General features: G+C 49.2%; 3 protein-coding genes across 16 annotated transcripts in view; 2 read left to right on the plus strand and 1 right to left on the minus strand.

Annotated features, from left to right (window-relative positions):
- Nucleotides 1–22,964, minus strand: part of LOC126952529 (tubulin beta-2A chain) — a 759,189-nt gene that overhangs the window by 469,558 nt on the left and 266,667 nt on the right. Inside the window, exon 1 of one of the 13 annotated variants that reach the window (XM_050787239.1) lies at nt 22,505–22,514. The exons of the other annotated variants lie outside the window; for them this stretch is intronic. The gene's annotated coding sequence lies outside the window, so the exon portion shown is untranslated. Of the gene's footprint in view, nt 1–22,504; nt 22,515–22,964 lie in introns of those variants that run through there. 13 annotated transcript variants of the gene reach the window in all.
- Nucleotides 1–22,964, plus strand: part of PRPF4B (pre-mRNA processing factor 4B) — a 908,191-nt gene that overhangs the window by 445,840 nt on the left and 439,387 nt on the right. The gene's annotated exons all lie outside the window — the stretch shown is intronic.
- The window catches only part of FAM50B (family with sequence similarity 50 member B), a 667,415-nt gene that overhangs the window by 432,645 nt on the left and 211,806 nt on the right, over nt 1–22,964 (plus strand). The gene's annotated exons all lie outside the window — the stretch shown is intronic.

Below are 22,964 nucleotides of genomic sequence, written 5' to 3' on the forward strand. Positions count from 1 at the left end.
CTTTCAGGTGCTCTTCATTTTCTGCAGAGCCGGGCTCCCGCCTCGTAGTTTCCTTGAGCCCAGTCAACGAACTGCAGCATTCCTTGCTGTGCAGCCATCAGCCATGTAAGCTGTGTGAGATTTCTCTATGCTGGCTCTTTGTATCACTGGGAATTTCTCTTTGACCTCCATCCAGTTCCACCCCCGTCTTTCCATTCCTTAGTATAGCTCCCTCCGTCCTGCAGCTGTGCCTTTAGCCTTTGGAAGCTGGCTGCGGGGTGGAGGCTCACAGGGTCTCAGAAGGATTTCTCTCAGCTGTCCTGCTTTGTCTCTAGCATCCAGTGGGCTGTCGCCTTATAATTGAGGCCAGCTTCACAGGTGTGTGACCCATACAGTTACACAGGGTTTTACTCGCGGAACAGCCTGGCACTTGGTTTAATGCTCTGCTGGAGCTGTCCTGAAACTCTTCAGAATTTTATCTTTGAAGCTGTGTTTTATAAAGGAGGTCTGATGGGCTATAGGACATGTATGCTGGGCCGCTGCGTGCACACAATGAGCTCGGGCCTGCAGTCCTGGGAGATAGCCCAGGAGTGGAACAATCGGTCCAGCCAGGTGTGTAGGTGCACTGCAGAGACCCAAGGTGGCCAGGCCAGAACCTAGGCCCCGACAATGGCAATGGTGGCAGCAACAGCATTGGCAGCAGCAGCAGAGGTGGTGGTCATGGCTTTGGGAGAAAGAAGGGGCTCTGCACAGGAGCCACACTGGGACCTGAGGTGGGAGTCTGGCCTGTCTGTTGATTCTCAGTCCTGCACTGGTGGCATCTGCACAGATACCAACTCCCTGGTCTGAAAGTCAGCACACAAAGAGCCAGCACTCAGGCAGTAAAGTCTGTCAGTAAATTATAAAATGAAAGCACACTCATGGACGTTGCAATCAAGCATGTCAAGAAGTTAATTCGGCAACTTCCACCCAGGACCATGTCCAGCTGGGCAACTCGGATGTAAACCAAACATGAATGCAGCGCGTGAGTGCCTTCCCAGTGTGGCTTAAATGCACGGCCTGTAAGTCTCCCCAGTGGGCTCCGCCCTCATCTGCTTTCCCCGCCTGATCCCTCCCCCGATCCCTCCCTGCTTTCCAGCTATATGGTGTGCCACAGGGTTTTTTGGAAAGTTCTTCCACTACACAGGCTTGGAGCTTTTTCATTCTCACTTAGGGTCAGCCCTGGCATACAGGAAATTGGGGGAAATTGTCCTCTAGCCTCCGCAGGCCATGTTGTGGGTATGAAAAGAGCATAGACTTGGGCCAGAGAAAAGAAGGCAGTTGCTTGATGAAAAAAACCTTAAACAGACCAGAAGTTCACATGCCCGAGACTAGTCCAGTGATCCTTCCACTCACACTAAAGCAGGAGTGGGACACCCTTCTACCCCCATGTCCCTCCCCACTCCCTTGTTTTCTGCTTTAAATTCACCCTTACTATTTATTTTAGCCTATTGGAAGTGTTGGTACTAGGAGAGGGAGGAAGGGCCCAGATAGCTGGCAAAATCCTACTGATCCTCCAAGACCCAGCTGGGACGCCACCCCTCTTGATTCCAGCTAGACGTCCCTATAACGCTCGGATCCTATACTGTGATCCCACAGCACCTAGTGCCTTCCTTAGTTCCTGATGCTTACAATGCCTGTGCCTGTGCCAGGATGGGGACCTTCTACAGTGTTCAAAGAGGAGCTTCTGTGATTACAGCCATTCCCCTTCTCTCTCCCGTCGGAGAAGAAAGGGGATCCAGTTTTTAGTCACTTAGCTTGGATGTTTCCTTGTTCCTGGGAAGGAAGAGGAGGGGGGAAGGGAGACTTTGCTGGAAGTTAAAAAAGATGTATGTGGATAAGAAAAAAATGTTTTGGAAAAAAAAAAGAATAAAACATGTTCAGAAAAGTGGATTTTTAAAAGCAATTACTTTGATAGAAGATTAAGACAATGGTGGAAAGCTGTTAGTAGAAGACATATGGAAGTAATAGAGAAAATAGTCAAAATATGGCACCTTTCTGAGTGGGTGTCAAGCCCCCAACCAGCTTCATGGCCTGGTCCACACAAACTGGGTCCCAGGACCTGGGCTGTTCCTCTGGCCCACTCCTGTGATGAGATCACAGAAAACTTCTCCGGAGGATTCTCTTGCCCCATTGGTGCCCTGGCACCAACGCAGCTGGACACCCGTGGGAGGCACAAGGTGAAAGGTGGGTTGTTCTTGGGCCTCTTGCTGAGCCCTTGCCCTAGGCAGGCATCTCACACTGCCTGCATCCAGGCACCAAGCTGGGTAGTGCTTCTCTCTGGGAATGAGGAAGGGGAGATGGTTCACTCACCAGCAGCCAACGAATTTTCCACCTACCTACAAACAGAATCTATTTCTGTTCATGCCTTGAGATACTGCTTGGTTCCTACTGATGAACCATATGCAGGCAACCCCCTGCAATGCTCTGTAGCATCCTTAAACCTATCGCTCCCAGGTTCAAGTGATTCTCCTGTTTCAGCCTCCTGAGTAGCGGGGACTACAGGCGTGCACCACCACGCCCAGCTAACTTTTTTGTATTTTTGGTAGAGCTAGGGTTTCGCCACATTGGCCAGGCTGGTCTCAAACTTCTGACCTCGTGATCGGTCCACCTCAGCCTCGCAAAGTGCTGGGATTACAGGCGTGCTTGGGTCATGGTGGTTGGAGGATTTAACCTGAATTGCTGAGATGGGCAACAGCACTCCCATGACATGTGGTTTGTCCTTCAGGGGCAGGGCTTGTGGGTTTTGTCTGTCTGTCTCCAGCACCCAACATGATACGTGAAGTAGCAGGTACTCTATTGTGAGAACAGAAGAAAGGCAGGAAGCAAAGGTTTGGAAGGAAACTTAGGGCCTGGGAAAAAAACAGAAGCATTGTTCTGGGCATGACACCCACAGGGATAGCTGTGTTCTTGCTTCTTTCTAATGAGTAGCTCTTCCTTTGGAGCACAAATGGAGTCATGGAAACAGCAAACCTGTGCTCCCTGCTCCCATCGGATGCGTTTCTTCCTGGCTTCCACCAGTGCAATGACCAGGGAAGACATTCTCCTCCTCCCATGGCATTCCGGCAGATTAAGCTGAATAGCTCCATGTGGGCATTAAGTACAGGTTCTAACATCATTTAATTCCACTTCCTTTTGACTGAAACAAATTCCCAGCTCATACTCACCCTTATCCCTTCAGGCAGCAAAGCAAGTCATAAATAATCACGGTCATAATGCCATATAAACACTTTCGCTGGGGAAGAGGGAGGCGCTGGTTTTGAATCTCCAGGATGCAGAAGATTATATACAAGTGATGACTCATGTGTGCCTCAGCCCCAGCAGGAGAAACTCCTTTGCCTGTTCCGCCCATCGTGGAGGCCTTGCAGAGTGGGAGAGCTGGTTTTCCAAACACTGTCCCAAAGAGACAGCATCCATTTGTGTCCTGAAGTTAAAACAATTGTCTTTGGAAACAGTTTGATTCAGTCTTGATCCCTCCTCTTCATCATGAGATGCCTTCAAAAATTCTTCCTACTATTAGACAATTTATTCTGTGAGGACGGAGATCATGTCGGTCTGTTCAGAATTAAATCCCCAATACCAACCATGCAGCAGGTGATCAGAACAGAAGAAATCTTGAACTTTGTAAGTTCTGATAAAACAAACCAAAACAAGGAGCAAAGACTGATCTAGTGATTGAGTGAAAGAGATTAAGGCTCAAACTCACAGGACTGAGAACGGCACCTTCCCCACCTCTCTGAGTTCAAGCTGCCTGTCCCAGAGCTTCAGAGTCCTCCTTGCACAAACCTGTCCCACTGCTGACGTTCGAGACACTTGTTTTTTTCATGCCTAGAATATGCTAAGACAGGCATCAGAGGCAATTAGAATCAAGACGAGGAGAGTGTTCTAGGCAATACGGACAGCCCACGAAACACTAAATAATGATCCTTAGCACTTCCATGGCACCTTTCATCTGAGGATTTCAATGTGGATTTTAGTTTTAATCACACTTCCATGATGAGGCTTCTTATTACAGATGGAGAACTAGACCTTTGCACCTGGTGCCATGCAGACACTTCACACTCAACAAATTCCCAACAAAAGTCATGATCTTTTCCCCACACCTCTTCCCTTCTCTGTGTTCTCCTTCTTGGCAAAGGGTACCCTCATCCAGCAGGTCCTCAGGACTGATACCTGGACGCCATTCTAGCCTTCCAGCTCTCTCTCCCCTCCCTTACTGAGGGAAATTGTCCACCATGTCCCACCTCCCAAATGCCTCCCAGGTTCTTCTTGAGTCCAACCCCGAACACTGGTCTTTGGATATTTTCCTAAAAGGCAAATCCCATAATGCTGATTCCTGTCTTAAAATCCTTCAGAAGTTCTCTATTGTGAATAAATTCAAACCCTTTATCACACCATGCAAGTCTTTCCATGATTGGTCTCTGCCGACTTCTTTTTTTTTTTTTTTTTTTTTTGGACAGCGTCTCTTTCCGTCGCCCAGGCTGGAGTGCAGCGGCACAATCTCGGTTTACTGCAACCTCTGCCTCCTGGGTTCAAGCGATTCTCCTGCCTCAGCCTCCCAAGTTGCGGGGACTACAGGCGTGTACCACCAAGCCCAGCTAATTTTTTTTGTATTTTTCGTAGAGATAGGGTTTCGCCATGTTAGCCAGGATGGTCTCAAACTCCTGACCTCGTGATCTGCCCGCCTCAGCCTCCCAAAGTGCTAGGATGACAGGTGTGAGCCTCTGCCCCTGGCCTCTCATTTTCATCTGCTGCCACCTCATCCCTCAGCTGTTCTCCCACAGCACCCACGTGCATGTGTGTGTGCACACATTTACACATTTGCACACACACACCTACGCCACAAGGTGCAGGCCTGTCATTCCCTAACCTCCCCATACCGTTTCAAGACTCCATGCCTTTCTACCCACTCTGATTATTCCCCGCTTATTATCCCCGTGGAAAACCGCGGCCCATCTTGTAGGACACGGCTTACGTGAAATTTCCTCTACAAAGCCTCCTGTCTCACTAGGAAAAATGGGTCATTTTCTTTTGTGCCACCCACATAATGTGAGCTTGTTTCATTTCTACAGCTCACCACACTGTGTGGCAATGGTTGAATTACAGCCACAGCCTCATTAGAAGAACGTGTTCTTTGAGAGCAATTCGTATTCATCTTTATATCCCTAGCACCTAGTGCAATTCTTGGCATACAGCAGGGGCTCCATAGGTGTCTAATCAATGGATCAACAAATCAGTGAGTCCCTTCCAAAGCTGAGCCAAAGGGAGATTAAACACCTCCCTCCAAGGACAGAGACAAATGGATGGATTGCAGCCAAGAGTAATAAATTATAGCCTGAGTGTAGCCTATCCAGCCAATTATCGAAAGATGAAAATCTTGTCTTTATGTAACTTCAAACCAATACCTGCAGGACTGAGAGCTGAAAGAACTTGAACCAAACCGGGTAACGATGTTTCAAAATGCTGGTGGAGGAGGGGAAAGTGTCAGGACAACCTTGTGAATCACTGGGTCTCAAAGTATCTTTTGACAAAGGAAGATGCCAAAATATTTATAAACCTGTAAGTTATGCTCTAGTTTTGCAACCAGCAACTTGTAAAAATAGATGACTCATCCACAGGGAAGCTTAATGGCATGGACTGAATTCATCACCCGCTGGGCCAGAGCGATGAGCAGTAACGGCAGATTTTATGAAGAGGCAGTTTGGAGGGCGAGTGGCCTGCTGGTAACTAACGGAGGTGGAAAATCAGGGAATAAGGATATTGTTCATTGTATTGGTTGACAGGCAAACAGGGCAGAATGAGAAGCTTCTTTGACTCTAGAATTTTAGCACTAGAAGAAATAGTGAGGATGATATATTTCAGCAGTTCTCACCCAGGATATCAGAACACATTGGTAGTCCTGACCCCAGTTATGAGAGAGGGCCACCTTCGACTACAAATTAGAAATTGCATTTTCTACCGGAACATTAAATGACCAAGGCTGTCAACACTGGGATGTATCAGTGGAAGTGTCTCCAATGTCAACATGGGTCATAGCAGAAGAAACATGGAAAACCACTATATCTTTAGTCCAATTACTTAATTGTAAGAAGGAACAAGTTAAGGACCAAATTTGAAGTGACTTATCCAGGAAACGATAGATGCTGGCAAGGCTGTGGAGAAGTAGGGATGCATTTACACTGTTGGTAGGAGTATAAATTAGTTCAACCATTGTGGAAGACAGTGTGGCGATTCCTCAAGGATCTAGAACCATAAATACCATTTGACCCAGCAATCCCATTACTGGGTATATACCCAAAGGATTATAAATCATTCTACTATAAAGACACATGCACGTGTATGTTTATTGCAGTAATACTTACAATAGCAAAGACTTGGAACCAACCCAAATGTCCATCAATGATAGACTGGATAAAGAAAATGTGGCACATATACACCATGGAATACTATGCGGCCATAAAAAGAATGAGTTCATGTCCAGGGACATGGATGAAGCTGGAAGCCATCATTCTCGGCAAACTAACACAGGAACAGAACACCAAACACCGCATGTTCTCACTTATAAGTGGGAGTTGAACAATGAGAACACATGGACACAGAGAGAGGACCATCACATACCAGGGCCTATCAGGGATTGAGGGGCAAGGGGAGGGAGGGCATTAGGACAAATACCTAATGCATGTGGGGCTTAAAACCTAGATAACGGGTTGATAGGTGTAGCAAACCACCATGGCACATGTATACCTATGTAACAAACCTGCACATTCTGCACATGTATCCCAGAACTTGAAGTAAAATTTTTTTTAAAAAAGTAAAAAAATAATGTGACTTATCTACTGTCACACTCCTCTCAGACCAGGGCTAAGACCAGGACCTCGTCTCCTAACTTGTAGCCTCAGAACTCTTTTTGCGCCTCTGGCTGATTTCTGCATTGCTTTTGCCAGCGTTCCACAGCTGTGATACAGACCACCTTGCATTTTAACAACATTCCAAAACTTTTGCAGGTGGGACGGTAGGAGTTGGAATCTTGACGTTTTCTTTAGAGCCTAGCTACTTTCTGTGCTAGTTTCATAACATTAATTATTGGTTTTTGTGTAATTATTATTAGGATTAAAAAACTTTAACCTACAGGTGAAATATTAATACATCTAAAGTAGTGGTTCTCAACCGGGGGCAATTTTCCTACCCCACCTCCCCAGGAACAATTTGTCAATGTGCAGAGACATTTTTTGGATGTCACAACTTGGGGGCAGAAGTGCTGCTGGCATCTGGTAGCGACCAGGGATCCTGCTGACCATTCTACAGTGCTCAGGGCAGCCTCACAGCAGAGAAGGATTCAGCCCCAAATGTCAATAGTGCCAATACTGAAAACACCACATCTAAAACAAGTGTCAGCTGAGCATGAGAGTGCACACCTGTGAGCCTAGCACTTTGGGAGGCCAAGGCAGAAGGAATGCTTGAGCCTAGGAGTTCAAGATTAGCCTGGGCAACAAAGGGAGACCCTGTCTCTACAAAAAAATTTTAAAATATCAAAAATTTAAATACTACAAGCACATGCCTGTAGTCCCAGGGAGGAATGCTTGAGCCCAGGAGGTGAGGCCACAGTGAGCCGTGATCACACCACTGCACTTTACCCTGGCAACAGAGAAAGATTTTGAAGAAAAAAAAGGGAAGGGAAGGGAAGGGGAGGGGAGGGGAGGGGAGAAGAAGGGGGGAGAGGAGAGGGAGGGGAGGGGAGGGGAGAGAAGGGGAGGGGAGGGGAGAGGAGAGGAAAGGAGGGGAGGGGAGAGGAGGGGAGGGGAGGGGAGGGGGAGAGGGGAGGGGAGGGGGAGGGGGAGGGGAGGGGAGGGGAGAGGGGGGGAGGGGAGGGGAGGGGAGAGGAAGGGAGGGGAGGGGAGGGGAAGAAAGGAAAGGGAAGGAAGGAAGGAAGGAAGGAAGGAAGGAAGGAAGGAAGGAAGGAAGGAAGGGAGGGAGGGAGGGAGGGGGGGGAGGGGAGGGGAGGGGAGGAAAGGAAAGGGAAGGAAGGAAGGAAGGAAGGAAGGAAGGAAAGGAAGGGAGGGAGGCAGGGAGGGAGGGGGAGGGGGAGGGGAGGGGAGGAAAGGAAAGGGAAGGAAGGAAGGAAGGAAGGAAGGAAGGAAAGGGAGGGAGGGAGGGAGGGAGGGGGAGGGGAGGGGAGGGGAGGGGAGGGGAGGAAAGGAAAGGGAAGGAAGGAAGGAAGGAAGGAAGGAAGGAAGGAAGGAAGGAAGGAAGGAAGGAAAGGAAGGAAGGAAAGGTGTCCTATATTAAAACAGGACTCTCCTGGGTGTTTCCATTGGTTTAGGCAAGAGCTCCTTCTCTAAACAGACCCAACCTTTCCAGTAATATTGTCCAGAGAAAGTATTTCAGAGACAGTTTCCTTCAGCATCAATTCTCCCAAGCTGTAAGCTCATTTGGAGGGGTGGAGGTAGGTGTGAAGCCAACTGCAGTGCCTGTCTTCGGCAACAAGCCCCCAAATCACAGATGAACCCAGACCAGCAGGAGAAATTTGAGGAGAGCAGAAGATAAGACTGTGTGGAATTGAAGGAGAAAAACCTCAGAGCCTACAGAAGGCCCAACCCCTCGCAGGGCCATGGCTTAGAAGGGAAAGGTGAGGGTGTGAAAGGGCTGAGACTGCGGTATTTCTTGGTGCAGGCTTTGGTCTGGTGAAAACCATTATTTGACCACATCTTCTCACGGTTTCCCCCGAGGCTGGACAGATGGGGGCATCTGAGAGTCATTCCCAGGATGTACAGTTGTGTTAATGTGGAAGCTGCTGACACATTGTAGGTGGAGCTGTACACATTTACTGCGCACCTAAAGGGATCCCATATCATTTTCCCTTTGCCTCTCAGCGTTATTACCCTTAGGATTTGCAATCCCAAAATCAAGGACTGTGGAATTCATTCCCTTGACAGAGCCTATGACAGAGCCCTGCTGGCACACACGTTATATGTGTGATAACGATGGTGATGAGGAGGAGGATGAGGATGATGACGAATAGAAATGCACCTTCCTGAAGGGTTCCTCTCCCACGTGAACGCTTTTCTTATATGGTAAGTTCCTTATAATAACAAGTTCCCTATTAGTTTCTACCTGTTCAGGGAGAAGAGAGGTGAAAATTTGCTTGTTACTCCTTGTCATTTTAACAAGACAGAGTTCCAGGCTTCTTGCCCTTAAACAACCAAAAATTACATGAGCCTCTTCCTTCAAATGTCAGAATGCCATTTAGCCTGACAGTGTTCTCATTATTATGCACTGAGAACTTCTCTAACCCAACCTGTCAAAAATCTCTAACAGACAGGAGCCTCATCAACTTGGAGCCAACGTCTCAGTCTTGTGTCAGGGGTTAGAAGCTTTCAGTGAGATAACGGGAGAGAGGACTGCTTGGCTGTCCTTTGATACCAGAAGTCCCCTGGGGATTCCTTCCCATCATGTCCTGGAAGAGGAAGAAGCAAGGCTCACGTGGGTGGAAGGTTAGAGGGACACCTTCAAGTGACTGCTTTGGAGACGACCCCAGATACGCAGTCATTTCAGAGACAGAACAAAGGCAGTCCAGAGAGAGAGCTTCTGGGGGCAGCTGCGACCTCACTGGGATAAACTGGGATTCTGGGGCTAGGTAAGTCCTTTTCCATGTTGACTCTTCCAGAACCGGAAATGTGCCACTGAGCCCACTCGTGCTGAAGAAGGCAGTGCTGTGACTGATGGAGGTATACCAACAGGCACAGGCAAAGGACACAGGTGCCTTTCTTGTGAAAGAAGTGCACACCTTTTCTATCCGCTGAAACCCACACAAACAAGTGGCACAAGGGCCCCCTTGGCCAGAGATCAAGTCTCCCTGGGCCTCCAACTTCCATGGAGGCGCCCAAGCTGCCCTTGGTTCCGAGGGTACAGGGAAGTGTCTACCTGATCAAGAGCTCTCTTTTGCCACTTCCCAGGAGTTTTAGACCCTGCTGGCCACCCCCGTGCCTTCTAGAACCCCAGGCTGAGTGCCCACCTGCCCACCAGGTGCAGGTAACGGTGACAAACTCAGCATTTGCTGAAGGTCACTGTGAGGCTGTGTGCCTCCAAAGCCCCTCCCCGCTTCCCTCCCGGGTCACACAGGTGCTGAGCATTGTGAAGTCACAGTCGCAGCAGCAGCTGTGGCAGGATCCCTCTCCTCTGGGCAATTCCAGTGAACGTGCAAGCCCAGCCTCCAACTCTGAGACCAAGCAGCTGAGAGTCACCTAAAACCTACAGTCAGAGTCAGCTCAAATTTTACAAACGATGAAGGCACAGCACAGTGCTGTTTATTGGAAATGAGATAATAAACTAGATTTATTTTATTATCCACATTTTAAGTAGTTTAACTTGTTTATAGCTGGCAATAAATTTCGTGGTCTGCAAAATGACACTTAATGAATGAATGTCATAAATCCCTTGTTTTGAACATAAATAAATATATTTCATATTTTTTTAATTGCCACCTCTGCTAAATAAATGTTGGATTACTGTTCAAGGAATATGGGCTCACAAGGGGCGCACATTATTCTCAGGGTACCCATATGTCTTGGAACTGTGCCAGGGCACAGACAGGCGGAGGCTCCCCTCATTTGGGAAGAGATGGTGTAAGCCTCGCCTTTCAAAACAATGGCGCTTTCCCTGTCTGCTGCTTGGAGGGTGGGGGTGTGGAGGGAGACTGAGAAGGGAGAGAGGAAAGGGAGACAGAAGCCTCTGCCCCAAGGACAGACTTTGTCCTATAAAGGTGGGGACCTCTCCGGGCTGGATAGCCCCAGAGGAATCCAGTTCCACAAAAGGATGCAGAGGAGGGGCACAGAACCTGTGCTGTGGTCCCCATGCTCCTGAAACCCAGAACCCTGATTTGGTGTGGATAGCACCTGGCTCTGGGCCCTGCCTTCTGGGCATGGCTGGCAGTGATTTCCACATGTCAGATCCTGGCCTCGCTTTTGACATCTGTCTCTTTGAGAGCTCCAACCCCAGCCTACATGCCTATTTCTGGAATCTGAGAGGCCTCAAATTCCAAAAGCACCATGAGAGTCTCAGGACTCGCCCTTCCCACCCTTGCGGGGGTGACTTGTGACTTGGGAAGGAATCGAGTCTAAGTCTTACATCACATTGTGCAGTTTGGGCTGGGGCCGAGGACCAGGGCCCAGCTGAGGCTGGCCTTAGGGACTTGACCTTGATCTTGCCACAGTGACAAGGGTGGGAGAGTTCCTGCAGGGGCCCAGCTCGTGTCCGTGAGAAGCACCTTCCTTCAGGGTCGTACACGGACCGTGGCTGCCACCATGCTACCGTCGCCTTCAGTGCTCTTTTGCAGGAGCGCAAACGGGCAGTTCAGCGCGGGGCCCCAGTGCCGGGGGCAGCTCCCGCAGGGCTGTGCTGAGAAGGGTCACAACCATGACCCACTGGTGATGTCTGTGAGGTGCAAGCAGTGGTTGTGGTGAGATTCATAGCTCACTTACCACCCCCAGCCCAAGGACAGGATTTTTTTTTCAGAGACAGGGTCTTGCTCTGTTGCCTAGGTTGGAATGGTGTGGTGTGATCACAGCTCACTGCAACCTTGAATTCCCGGGCTTGGGCAATCCTCCCACCTCAGCCTCCTGAGTAGCTGGGACCACAGGCACATACCACCATGCCTGGGTAATTTTTCATTTTTCTGTAGAGACAGGGTCTCTCTATGCTGCCCAGGCTGGTTTCAAACTCCTGCAGCCAAGACCCCTTCTTTATTTTTTTAACTTCATCAGCCAGTTAATTCAAGGTTGGGGAACATTACATTTCAATTGTATTGAAAGGTCAGGAGTAGCAAAAGGGAAACAAGCTCAATGACATTCACAGGGCAGCCTGTGAGAGCAGGCAGGTTAGAGAGCAAGGCAGGCACTCCAGGCTAACCAGTGCCCGTCTCAGCCTCAGTCCTAGCGTGCTTCCAGAGGGCAGTGGCAGGGTAGCAACCTAGGTTGGAGAGACACTGGGCTCCCTCCCAGCCAAACTCTTCCCCCTTCGTTCTGATTTCTGGAGCCAGGAGAGGAGGCTACTCCTTGTCTAGATCATTCACTTTGGATACACCCAGTGCCTTTGGAGTGGAGCATATTTCTGGGTGGGGGAGTGGAGTGTCATTATGAGGGGTGGGGGTGGCCATGGACACCGTGAAGCAGGGCCTGTTTTATTTGCCATCGACGCACTGTTTGGGCTCCCAGTCCTGTCACTGGAATCTCCAGCTCAGCTCACAACCACGCACATCCTTAGCAGGAGTGTCCCAGAGCACAACATCTCCGGCTGCCTCTGGAAGAAATAGGCAGCATCCTTGAAGGAAGAGAGGAGTCAGAAGCATGAAATTTGTGTATTCAGGCGGTGTTGAAGAGTCCAAAGAAGTGAGAATCTTACTCCCCCCTGAAAAATGCCTCACACTCAGCATCGCCTGATTCTTAAATAAAGCTGTTTTTCTACCACCACGGAACAGAGGTGAGGCTTCCCCTGGAAAGAGGTTCCCAAATCTAAACAGGTAGCGTTGTCTTCAGGGAAGCAAAAGCTCAGGTACGAAGAGCATCAGGAACCCTCAGGGCGGACAGGAGCAGGGAAGTGTTGTGAGCCCTTCCCCTGCCTTAGCCATTCTGAATTTCGGCTCCTTTCCTCTTCCCACCTTGCTGACAGACACCACTGGGTCTCTAAGTGCGTTTTGTCATCTCTCGCCCAGGGGACCTGAGAAGAATGAAGCACTCTCTGGTTTGGGCACATTCCAGGTTGGCTGGTCTTGTTGGTTTTGCTGTCTATTTTCAAAGATGTTTAAATGCATAAGGAAATCCAAACAATGAAACCATTCTGAAAGAAACTGCTACTCAGGGAGGGGATGGTCAAGACCTGAGGTCCACTGACCCTGAGGCAGGCAGATAGATCACTTGAGGCCAGGAGTTTGAAACCAGCCTGGCCAACATGGCGAAACCCTGTCTCTACTAAAAATACAAAAATTAGCCGGGCATAGTGGCGCACTCCTGTAATCTCAGCTACTGGGGAGGCTGAGGCAGGAGAATCACTTGAACCCAGGAGGTGGAGATTGCAGTGAGTCAGGATCATGCTATTGCACTCCAGCCTGGGTGACGGAGTGAGACTCCATCTCAATCAATCAATCAATAAGATAACAGTTACACAGACCTCTCCACTCCATCCAGTTCCTGTCCCACCTCTGAGAATGTGGCCGGCTAGCCTCCAGGTCACAACCACAACCACTGCAAAAAAGATGCTTACATTGGAATATAGTATACACAAACACCATGCACGCACACACACACAGGCACATACACATATACACACATACACTCACCACACACACATGCACACACACACAAACACATGCCACACACTCGCATGTGCATACACAATACACACATGAATACACACATACATGCATGTACACCACACACACATACATACACACATGCATTCTCCATGCACACACACATACCACATGTGCTTATACACACCACATAATCAAAAGTGCAATGTGTGCTGACAGTTCCTATTCTATTTCACCCACCTTCCAGCCTTGATTTAAGAGCTGGTCACAACCCACTAAGTTGATTTCATGAGCCACTAAAAGGGTCACAACCCACAGCTTGAAAAATATGTCTGCAAACCCCACCAGGATAATCAGAGAAAATTGGACCCAGGCCATTTGCTAACCTCAGCACCTGCAGGACTTCCTGGTCTCTGGCCTGTCCTCCCGGGAGGGCCTCACTGCTCCTTGATCCTCATGGATTTGCCTTCCATGGGTTCCTAGGGCTCCCTGCTCCCTAGGCCTCACCAGCCTCAGCCTGCACTTGCTCTGACAGCTTCTCTCCTTCTCTAATTGCCGCCTCTCACTCGTGACACCTCCACATGGCTCGAAGCCCCATGAAAAACGGCTGCACCTCACTCAGTCCTCATTTAAAAGCCTGGATTCCTAAGATCTATATTTTGCCTGAGAATGCTACCTCTGCCACAGTTAAGTTCTAGGACACCTAAGTCTCTTCTCCACACCATCATAGAATTTATTCAAATAATATGCAACAATGAAAAGTAACAATCTAGTGGCCACTGCTTTGTTCTTGAATAGCTGACAGGCTGTGACAGAGTCTCTCCCGGTGCTTTGACCCAGTGTTTTGCAGCTCAGATTCTCCCGTGAGAGCACAAGTGTCTTCCCTTGCCTGGCAAATTGCTTTGAAGTCTCCTACTTTATCCAGAAACTCTTGCACATTTTCCTTTCTTCTCCACTGGCCAGCCCTCCCCTCTCGTCTCACTGACCAGAATGGAGCCAAGGGCCCATGGGGAATGGTTGAGAAGGAGTGGCTTCTTCCAATCAGAAACCCCCTCCTACCCACCCACCATAATGTTAGGATAATAATATCCTAACAGGAACTACCCCCACCATCACTGTGATTGGCTTCTTCTATTCGGGCCTCACCCATCATTGTAATTGGTTTTATTTTAAACTGGGCTTACCCAGCACCAAGCACGGCTTAACCTAAGCAGGTTCTTCCCCACCCCAGACCTCTCTGGGTGGAGGAGCATGAATACCTGAACTAGGTGGAGATCTGTTAGGAAAGGGAAAGGCCATGGGGGTTTGAAGGGGGAACAAAAAACTCTAGCTTCACAACCCCAAATTGCCAGATGCTTTAAGGCTTAACTTTTTTTTTTTTTTTTTTTGAGATGGAGTTTCACTCATGTTGCCCAGGCCGGAGTGTAATGGTGCGATCTCGGCTCACCACAACCTCCGCCTCCCGGGTTCAAGAGATTCTCCTGTCTCAGCCTCCTGAGTAGCTGGGATTACAGATGTGCACCACAACACCTGACTAATTTTTGTATTTTTAGTAGAGACGGGATTTCATCATATTGGTCAGACTGGTCTCGAACTCCTGACCTCAGGTGATCCGCCTGCCTCGGCCTCCCAAAGTGCTGGGATTACAGGCGTGAGACACCTCGCCCGGCTGAGGCTTAACATTTATATGATATTCTTGCTCCATTATTTTAGCTATAAAAGGAGGGTGATGCTTCCTCCAGGGTGTACCTTACAGGTTGTGGTCTGGGATCACCTGAAGTATGGAACATGTAAATATTTAGCCCCAGGTGTTGGTTACTAGTCTTCTCACAAGAACAAAATTAGACATTCTTGTCTACACTACACAGTGGTTCTTCAACTTCAAATTCATCTGGGATAATTGTTTGCAATGCACATTCAGCATCTCACTCCCAGAGAGTCTGGCAAAGTAGTTCTTACTTCAACTGCTTAACTCTCGAAAGTTCTCCCCGTTAGGGCCAAGCCACAGTGGAGCAGGCCTTCCAGTGGGAGTCACGAGGAGTGATTCCTTTTCGGTCAACTTCCACAAAAGATGCAGAGAAGAATGAAAATGTTTTCATAGCAGAACAAGTGTCAGAATAAAAACCTCTCTTTCAAAGCACTGTATGTAGCCAATATTTGACGAAGGGATTGGAGTTGGCAACTGGTGATGTTGAGGAAACCGTCGTGGTATTTTACAAGATTGCCATGGAGAGGCTCTGTCTCTTCTGGCTCTGATTTAAAAATGGACAGAAGATAAATACACTGAGCTGCCTTGAACACAGCTTTGATTTAAAACCCCATGATTTGGAGAATTTCCTCCACAGTTAGACCAACATCTTCGTGCCCTTTGAGGACTTTATACAGCCAAGGTGTCTAAAATCTGAACTCAAGCTTCAAGGCTAAGCACCGTGTGTGAGTTTAAAAGGCAGAGGCGAGTGCTTAGCTCTGTCCGCTGCAGACGGTGATCCTAATTTTAAAAATTGTGGTAAAATAGACATAACATAAAAATGACCATCTTAAGCTTTTTTTTTTTTTTTTTTGAGACGGGGTCTTGCTCTTGTTGCCCAGGCTGGAGTGCAGTGGCACAATCTTGGCTCACTGCAACCTCCACCACTTCCCAGGTTCAAGCAATTCTCCTGCCTCAGCCTCCCAAGTAGCTGAGATTACAGGCATGCACCATCACCCTGGGCTAATTTGTGTACTTTTAGTAGAGGTAGGTTTCGCCACATTGGCCAGGTTGGTTTCAAACTCCTGACCTCAAGTGATCTGCCCCGCTTGGTCTCCCAAAGTGCTGGGATTACAGGCGTGAGCCACAGAGCCCGGCTTCATCTTAAACATTTTTAAGTGTACTGTTCAGTCGCATTAAGTATATTCACATGGTTGTGCATCCGTCACCACCACCTATCCACAGAACTCGTTCCATCTCCCCACACTGAAACTCAGTCCCCATTAAAGAACATCTCCCCACCCACCTCCTCTCAGCCCCTGGAATCCCCAATTCTACCTCTGTGTCTCTGAATTTCACTCCTCTGGGTACTTCCTCTGGGTGGAATCATGCGTTTGTGACTGGCTTAGCACAACGTCCTCACCGTGGCTCCCCAGGCTGCAGCGCGTGTCAGGATTTCCTTCCTGTTCAAGGCTGCAGGACATTCCGTTGCATGGATTGACCACATTTGGCTTATCCATTCATCCATCCGTGCACACTTGGGTTGCTCCCATCTCTTGACCCTTGTGAGCAGGCGTCTGTATTTTTAACAGGCATCTCAGGGACTCCACTGCCTGCTGTTGGGGGAGCAGCCCTGGCACAGCAGGAAAATTAAACAAGGTTGACATGTACGGAAATATCTCACGCGTAGCGGAGTAATGCTTAGTGGTGTTAAACCTTGCCTGTTTGTCTTCTAGTCCTCCTCACTCCTGCCTTTTCCCTCCCACTCAGGCATCGGGAATGCTCTCCTAGGCCCCCTGCACTTTCCCTGGGGTTGTCACAGCAGGAAAGCAAGAGCAAAAATAGAGTCAACGCTCAGATTTGAGTTTCAAGAGAGGCTTTAAAAAACCTCTAGCAGAGGTGATGGTTTCAGAAGGAAAGACTTTTAAAGTTGCCAGAGGCTGGGTGTCTTTCTTTTCAAAAGCGCAGACTCAGAAAGAGCGAGAGCATGACAATGCCACGAGTGACTTGGGAAAATCAGAGAGTTAGAGAGAGAAGCTGTGAAGCCCACACCCTCCCCAGGCTGGGGACAGAGGACCGTGGCTGGCTGGGTGGAGGCCGAGACAAGGGAGAGCCTGAGGGGAGAACGCTAGAGTCTGTCCATCATCTATCTGGCTGGACTGTGGGCAGGCATTGCTCCCTGTTCCCTCGTCCCCAGCCCCAGGGTGGGAGAGTCAGAGAGCCCCCAGCTGTGCTGAGGAATTCAAGTGTAGAGAAGATTATACCTCTCTTTCTGGGTGTAGCCTGAGGAAACAGCTGGCCCAGAAGGGGTCCCCCAAACCAGCCTGGTGAGGGGTCAGAATAAAAGCAGTGGTGTGGCCGGCCTAGGCGGGAAGGCCCGAGGCAGTCCCGAAAGTCCTGCGGTCCTGAGACGACGGGAGGGCAGGCAGTGGCTCAGGAGAAGGTGAGGAGGGCTTAGCCTGCAGGAGCCTCCAGGTCAGGATGAAGGGAAATGAAGCGTCCCTTGAGGGTGATGGCAGGACCCTGGGTGTGGAATGTGCATGTCTCAGAGAACCAGCGGGAGGGGACGCCATGGCAGGGCAGACCGGGTGTGCGCAGCTCAGCAGCGCCAGCTGGACCGATGGCAACACCCACCTTCACCAGTGCCTCAGTGTCCAGCGAGGCCCCGGGAATGTCCCCAGCCCCAGTGAGAAAGGGGCAAAATTCTGAGCGTCTGAAAAATGGATCCATTTGAGTTTACCCTGAATTGACAAAGACTTCGGTGTTTGAAAGGTGGAAATTAAGTTGTTGAAGGAAAATTTAGTTCTTCTCTTCTTCCTCCTGCCCCTCCTTCCCCTGCTCTTCCTCTTTCTTCTTTGTCATAATATCTGGCCTGTGAAGGCAAAGTGCCCACATGTGACTCAGGTTATTTTTCTGAATGATGGGAGTTAACACACCTGACCTGAATTTTTTTTTTTTTTTTTTTTTTTTTTTTTTTTGGAGACAGAGTCTCACTCTGTTGCCCAGGCTGGAGTGCAGTGGTGCAATCTCAACTCACTGCAACCTCCACCTCCTGGGTTCAAGCGATTTCCCTGCCTCAGCCTCCCGAGTAGCAAGGATTACAGGCGCCCGCCAGCACGCCCGGTCAATTTATTTATGTATTTTAGTGGAGACGGGGTTTCATCATGTTGGCCAGGATGGTCTCGATCTCCTGACCTCGTGATCCACCTGCCTCAGCCTCCCAAACTGTTGGGATTACAGGCATGAGCCACCGGGCCCGGCCCTGATCATTTTTCATTTGGGGAAATTGTGAGGTTACGTGAGACCTGAAAGTGTTAAAAGAAGGGTGAGAGTCTATTTCTCCCACTGTTTCAGTGCTGGGATCCAGGTTAAGCTCCGTTGAATACCGTTGTTCCGCTTGGTTATTAATGACTTGCAGCTGAGCCCCTGAGAGCTATTTCTCCTTTACTTTCAAGGTGCCTCAGGCGACCCTGCCCCATGACTTCCACAAAGGACCCTGTATCGTCTGCTAGGGCTGCCCTACAAAATACCACAGACCGGGTGGCTTAAACAACAGACATGTATTTTGCCCCCAGTTCTGGAGGCTGGAAATCCAACATCAAGATGTCAGGATTGGTTTCCTCTGTGGCATCTCTCCTTGGCTTGTATATGGGCATCTTCCTCAGGGGCACTCACGTGGTCTTCCTCTGTATGTGTCTCTGAATTCTATTAGGACTTTGACATATGAATTTGGGGGTGGGGTGGGGAGGGGACATAATTCAGCCCCTAGCAGGGGCCATAAGTGAGTTGAGGCTGTTTACGATGTCAGTTGTAGCGCCCGAAGCCTAAACTCTCTCTGGGTTTCTAACCTGCCACATTAAACACCCTCTGGAAGCTGGCTGGAATTGCAGAATCTCAGGCCCCATCCACACCCACTGAATCAGAATTGGCATTTTAACTAGTCCCCAGGTTACTCACACCCAATTAAAATCCAAGGAGCATCATGAATTTTAAACAACTCTCCCGCTTAGGAGCCCAAGGGAATTCCACAGATCCGCACCAGCAAGGCAGCGTTTAAATCGCCACTCATGGCAAACCTGCCAGGGCTGCGTGCCAGAGGCAGAGAAGCCTCTGACTTGTCCGGTGTGTGGAGATGCATCGGCCCTGCAGATTGCTGTAGGCCCCCGCCCCCCACCCGGTCTTGGAAACAGAGGCAGCCAGCGGGCGCCACAACTGGGAAGCTGCAAGAACGGCAGAGGTTATCTTGACAAAGATAGGAGAAGCTTAGTGGTGATACAATAGGGCCCCCAGATTCAGCATGTGAGAATATAAAGTGATAGTAAGGACACACTTATCCTGAAACCTTGCTTGCTGTTTATCTGGAATTCAGATGCAACTGGGCATCCTGCATTTTGTCTGGCAGCCCTGCCGCCGAGTCCCGACCTCCCGCATGCTGTGCGGACTCTCTTTTCTCTCCCTTGCCACCCATGCGTGCTGCTCTGCCCTCCTCCATAAAATTGGATGAAACAGGAGAATGCTGGGCATGGAGAATACAGAGTGGTGGCCCCGGGGACACTAGGATGCCTGTTCTTTCTGTCCATACCGCTGGCCTGGGACAGACTCCAGCAGCAGCAGGCAGGTGTGAAGGAACTGGCTGCCTGGCTGCCTGCATTGTCTCCAGCCTGGGGCCCTTTCCCACTGCCCAGCCTGCCAGCTCTCTCCGGCCTCCGCAGGCGGCCTTCCTCACCACCCTCAGTGCACCTGGATCAAAGAAACGCAGAGATGCCCACAAGGGAGTGCACACAGTTCTCCAAATTCTCCCTTCTCTTGCATTCAGCAGAGACATCCCACAGTTACTAAAATGCCTTCAACACGGATATCACCAGTGCCACCCAGGAAAAGGATGGTTTCTCATGGAAGACTCGCCGTCCCCCGGTGAGCACAGCGTGGGTGTTGGCATGGTCAGTGAATGAGGGAACTTCTGGGGCTTGAGGAAAGCCCTGGAAGCAGAGGGGTCTCTAGGCCAGTGCAGTTGTTCACACAAGGGAGCCGTGTCGGGAGAGGGGGGCAAAAGACGCCCGGGGGGCCCCCTCCAGCCTGGCGTCTGCTGCTGGTTGTCAGGGAATTGTGGTGTTTCCAACTACTTAGCGTGTGGCCAGACACCCCTTCCCTTGCTGCCCACAGCGTCCTGGGAGCCAGGCTACTGGAGAGACCCAGCCAAGAGCTTCGAGAGCTGAGAAATAAGGAGCTACGGAACGTTGATACACGAGGCCACGTGGGCTCCCAAACCAGTCATTGTAAATACCTACAGATCCAACCCTGTCCTGGCTGCGGCAGAGTTTGTAGAAAGATATTTTTTAAAACAGTCCCTCTCCTTACGGAAGAAAGACAGCGTTCAAACCACGACACCGGCTACTGCGCAACATCACTAAATCCAAACCACGACACCGGCTACTGCGCAACATCACTAAATCCAAACCACGACACCGGCTACAGCACACAGCAAACCTTTCCCAGGGGCCACATGCAGACGTGGGCCTCTCCCCGGCAGGCGGGATGCGTCCCAGCTGAGTCTCCTGTCCTGACTCAGACCAAACAGACTTCTCCCTTGACGGGACATCTACTTATTCCAGCGATTGCAAAATAGATTTTCTTTTCCACTGAATATGGGCATGTCCAGTGTGTGATAATGCTGGACCACCTTGTTCATACAATGCCTAGAGTCCTTAGTGTGGAATATGTGTGTGTGTGTGTGTGTGTGTGTATACATATATAAAATATAAAATATATAATATGTAATTGTATTATATATAGATTTGTATTTTATATATTTAACTATACATATTTTATATATTATATATATTCCACACTAAAGGCTATATTTATAATTATGTAATTATTATATATAATTATATATAAATAAATATATATATATTTGACAGCAAATATACAGATTTGAGACAAGTTTTGGCTGTATCCGCCCAGGCTAGAGTGCAGTAGCGCCATCTCGCCTCACTGCGACCTCTGCCTCCTGGGCTCACGCCATCCTCCCACCTCAGCTTCCCGAGTAGCTGGGACTACAGGCACGTACCACCACACCCGGCTGATTTTTGCATTTTTTGTAGAGACAGGATTTTTCCATATTGCCCAGGTTGGTCTCGAACTCATGAGCTCAAGCAGTCCACTCGCCTCGGCCTCCCAAAGTGCTGGGATGAAAGGCATTAGTGCAGATTATATTTTATGCTTCCTGAAAATTCTGCAAAACATAATGATTCCCTTTATACATTCTGCAGATTAAAAGAGTTAAACAAGAATAGCCCCATCTTTCCACTGCACACCCATACTCCCTTGCCTATGCAAGTGTCGCGGACGTTCCCCTGGGCAGGGCGTGTAGAAGACTCAAGGGCCAGTGAGGTTTTTGAGGAGCATAGATGCACCCTTCAGGGTTATGTGAAGGAAGGGGAGGAGTCGGTGAAGAAAACACGGGGAGAAGGTGGTGTCACCACTGCCAAGCCAAGAGAGGGTTTTGTTGGTGGTGGTTATTTGCTTTTACGAGGAGGGAACAGTGTCACGAGATGGTCATAGACTCAGGAGTCAGGTTGCCTGGGATCTAATCCCCACTCTGTCATCTTGCACAAGTCATTTAGTCCCATTAGCCTGTTTCCTCATGAGGGAAGGAGCAGAGTAAAATGACCCATCGTGCCAAGAGTATGTGGAGGAGACACAAAGTGCTGTGAGGTGGGAACTGTTGCACCTGGCCCGTGGGCAGCACCCCCTGAGGCTCCTCTTGCAGGCGGTGTTCTCGACAACCTCCAAATGCGGGGGTGACAGGGACAAACCCCCCATACTGTAACCTCACTGTTCATGCACAAGCCAGGTCTCCATAATTAGAACAGGAGTTTCAGGAGGACACAGACAAGGGGGCAGAAACAATGCCTTATTCAGACATAATTGGCACTTAATAAATGTTTATGGAACACGTAGCTGAATAGTAGCTGAATAGATGAATGGATGAATAATTAATAACAAGGAGGACTGCAGCTGAGTGTCGAGTTTTGTTCCCAAATTGGACGCACATGGAAATGAAAGGAGATCTTCATTTGTTTGGTGATTATCTAAGTATTTGTCCTCTCCCCCTGAGGGTTCCAGGAAGCAGGTTGCAAAGGGAAACAGGAACAATGCCACACCTGTATTCCAAGGAGCAGGATGGTCAGGTGTTAGAAAAAGAACCACAGGCAGAGGTCAGGCATTCCAAACCAGGAAGAGGCCCAGCAAGACTTTGCTTTGGCAATGCCAATTATACTTTTTTAGTGCAGAAATATTTAGAGAAGGATTGCCGCTTTGTGCTTTTAAAGTCATTTGTTATTAGTGTTACAGAAGTAAAAATATCTACTGGGACATCTGCCCAAACTCCAAAAGACAGGGCTGAGGAGACAATGTGAGTGCGTGTGACTGTGGTTTCATTGAGTAGCTGTATGCTGCACCCGCCGCCACTCAAACCCCACCAGCCGAGGTGTCCCCCAGCTTCACAGCACATGGAAACTGTTCTTTTCAAAGGGGCCAGGGTTGCTGAGTAGTTTCCTGCTTTTTATTTAAAGCTTGGTTTCCTTCGTGAAAAGCGGTGCACAGGCCAAGAGTGCCTACAATGTATTTTTATTTTTAAATCTTGAACATTTCAAGTTGCATGCAAAAGAGGGAGGTTAGAAGTAAGGTGAGGATAGGCAAGGGAGAAACACTGAGTCATGGATGGGTTTGCCAGCGCTGGAAGAGATGATTTAATGAAAGGACTATTAAATGGCAGCCTCGGCTGGTGTCCCTGAGAGTGGAGCCAGGCTGTCTTCCTCATCCAAGCAAGTGCAGTGAGATTCCTGGTATTCTACTTGTAGTTGCCACACACGTCTCATTTCCAAGCACCAGCAGCAGAGTAGTGAGCAGCTGCTGTTAACATCCCTGTCTCGGAGAGGTGGGTAGGGGGAC

Source organism: Macaca thibetana, chromosome 4 (assembly GCF_024542745.1).
Source record: "Macaca thibetana thibetana isolate TM-01 chromosome 4, ASM2454274v1, whole genome shotgun sequence".
Lineage (NCBI taxonomy): Eukaryota > Metazoa > Chordata > Mammalia > Primates > Cercopithecidae > Macaca > Macaca thibetana.